The sequence below is a fragment of the Priapulus caudatus genome, unplaced genomic scaffold (genome assembly GCF_000485595.1).
Source record: "Priapulus caudatus unplaced genomic scaffold, Priapulus_caudatus-5.0.1 Scaffold151, whole genome shotgun sequence".
In the NCBI taxonomy this organism is placed as follows: domain Eukaryota; kingdom Metazoa; phylum Priapulida; class Priapulimorpha; order Priapulimorphida; family Priapulidae; genus Priapulus; species Priapulus caudatus.
In genome coordinates, this window is record NW_014577212.1 from 295,933 (window position 1) to 299,306 (window position 3,374).

A 3,374-nucleotide genomic window follows, 5' to 3' on the forward strand; every position below is an offset into this window, starting at 1 on the left:
GCTCCACCCCACTTGCAACTCACCTGCACTCACTCACTCAGCTTCACTCCACTTACTCACCTCCACCCCCTCACTCACTCACTCACGCACTCACTCCCACTCACTCACTCACTCACTCACGTTCACTTACTCGCTACACTCTGCCTACTCTCACACACACCTCCACCTTACTCGCTCACAACAACATACAAACTCTCTTCATCCACAGCCACACAACACCAACCACACGACACACATCACACACACACACACCAGCGGCCACATGTGATCTGGCCCTGTCGCATCCCGATAACTTGCAACCCCTACACTTATCCGCTATTCGCCTGAGTACGTTCATTACTGCCCGCTCTCAGAGGCCGCCCTACCCACGGAATCAAAGCATGCCGCGAGCGCACATCTTGAGTATAGTGGCCTCGCTGAACGGCTGCCTACTCTCCTATACACTCGCCACCTGCGGCTGATGAATCCTTACACGCATACACCGTGCGGATGCAACAACCAGGCGCGTTCGCAATTTTCCTCTGCGCTCGCTTGCGAGCGCTCTAACCAGCCCGCTTATGATTAGATTTCATCGTGAACGCATAGGGAGCGCTCCCTATGGTGCTCAAGTCATAAAGTTCCCTACGACTGACAAAGGCCCAAAGCTGGCGCCGGCGCGCCTCTGAGGCGGGCGACCTTGCGGGCGGCGAAATCATGCGCGCTGCTTATTCGCTCTCCACCCCCTCTTGCGCGCGTCCAAGACACAACACACCCCGCCTTTCAACAGGCTCGCACGGTCCATGCTCACTCAAATTTGCTCACAAAGCAGCGGCGACTTTTTCGGAAAACTCCGCGGCTGCTAATAAAGACGGTAACGACGGTAATACGGCAGCGCGGACAGCGCGGTGTCGGGCTCCTGAATCTCGGGTCTCAGGTGAATGGAGACGCGGTGTCTCAGGTTGCCGGTACGCCAGCCCAAGATCTCGGTTGCCACGTAGAGCACTCACTCACTTGCTGGGCCACACACACAGCGCCAGCTGGATCGTCTTCTAAGTCCGTATCTGCGTGCTAGATAGTATGCTTGCACGCGCCACAATAGCTGTATTTCGCCGCTGCTTCTTTTTCGTTCTCTCTCTCGTCTCTTCTCGTATTATATATATAGTATTTAATATACGTACTCTGCTATTCTGTTCTGTCTGTCTGTCTGTCTGTCTGTCCGGTCTAGTCGATCTATTCTATCCCTATCTATCTATCTGATCGGTATCTATCCTATCTATCTATCTATCATATACTATGCATCTATCTATCTACTATCTCATCTATCTATCGATCTATCATCTACTACTACGCTATCTATCTTATCTATCTATCTCTCTCTCTCTCTAGCGCTCTCTCTCTCTCTCTCTATCGTCTCTATCTCTCTATCGTATCTATCTATCTTACCGAGCTATCTATCTATCTAGCTATTCTATCTTATCACTATCACCTCTATCTATCTACTCTTCATCCAAGTCCTATACCACTATATATATTCCTACTCTTAATCTCAGCACTCTATCATATCATCTAAATCTACTCTAGGTCGGTAGTCCTATCTATCTATCTATCTATCTATCTATCTATCGGTATCTATCTGATCTATCTAATCGATCCCTTACGGTGAATCTATCCAAGTTCCACGATGAAATTCGTCTCTACTTCTACTTATCTATCCGGACTTATCTATCTATTCTATCGTATCTATTTATTTTATTTAATCTACCTATCCTCATTACCTTATTAGGCGCTATCTCTCCGATCTGCTTCTCATTTATCTTATGATGGCTCTGCTCCTCTTCTTCTACTATCCTCCTCGACGTCCTCTAATTCCTATCGCTCATCTTCACGTCCCTCCTTCACGAGGTGCACCACATATAGATACGTCAGCAGGTTAGTATCCCATACCCGCAATCCGGCACAAATTGTTTACGTTTTTATTATTTCATTTAATATTTTAAGTCCTAAGTGCGCACAGGCTCTGTTTCCATATCACTGCCTCCTTCCCCGCTCATCGCCATGTTCACACATATGCGCGCTCTCTCTCTCCTCTCTCTCTCTCTCTCTCTCTCTCGTCTCTCTCTCTCTCTCTCTCTCTCTCGCTCTCTCTCTCTCATTTCTCTCTCTCTCTCTCTCTCTCTCTTCCGTCTCTCTTCTCCTCGCTCTTCCCTTTGTTCTCTCCCTAGCTTGCCCTTTATCCGTTCTATACTCCTCGGACAGTGTTTATTTACAGCCATATTCTGGCGTTCTCATTAACACAAGTAACAATTAATAATTCACATTGGATTCAAACATCGTTATCGCCCTACTACTTATGCAGCATAATTACAATCTTACTAACGACCACATTATGCAGGATGTACTAGTGAAACAGGACATCGCCAGTAGCAAACGAGCGGGTTGATCTGTTATTACTGCTCACTTTTGGGAATCTCGAACATCGGGAAGCCACACTGTATACATGAATGAAGCTAATCTAGTGACCTATCTAATCTATACCGTCCCGTTCCGTCACGTCTGTTCCAATCCGTTCCATGCCATGCATCTATCCATCCACCCACTCTATCCATCCACCTATTCGCGCTGATCCGTCACATCCGTCTATCCGTCTGTGGCGTACATCGTCCATTCGTCCATCCATCTATTCGCTCCATCCGTCCATTCGTCAATCGGCTCCGTCCAGCTCCATCCGCCCGTCCGTCCGTTCCGTCCGTTCGTCCGTCCGTCCGTCCGTCCGGGCCGTCCTTTCGGTCGTCCCGCATCCTTCTCTCGTCCGTCTGTCGTCCGTCCGCTCCCACTTCGTCACGTCCAATCCATCCATCCGTCCGTCCGAACGTCCGTCCGTCCGACCGTCCGTCCGTCCGTCCGTCCGGTCGTCCGTCCGTCCGTCCGTTCGTTCGTCCGTCCTCCGTCCCGTCCGTCGCGGCCGTCCGTCGCTCGCGTCCTCCGCTTCGTCCGTCCGATCCGTCCAGTTCTGTCCGTCGCTTCGTCCGTCCTGTCCTAATTCTTTCTACCCTTTTAATGACCGCCTTCCTCACCTTCAACAAACTTGATCTCTCGCCTCGGTGTTTCCTCCTTCTGTGTCTTACTACAAGCGAGCATTCCCTTATTAAGCTTTATTACGCATGTATTCAAACCATTCTCACCACTGGACTATATATGCGGGGTCTATGTCGTAATCTGCCATTGGCAATCCGTCCGTCCGTCCGTCCGTCCGTCCGTCCGTCCGTCCGTCCGTCCGTCCGTCCGTTCGTCCGTCCGTCCGTCCGTCCGTCCGTCCGTTCGTCCGTCTGTCCTTTCTTTCTATTTTAATACTTTCACTTCACCTGTCTCTCGCCCTCGTTTTCCTCCTCTGTGTA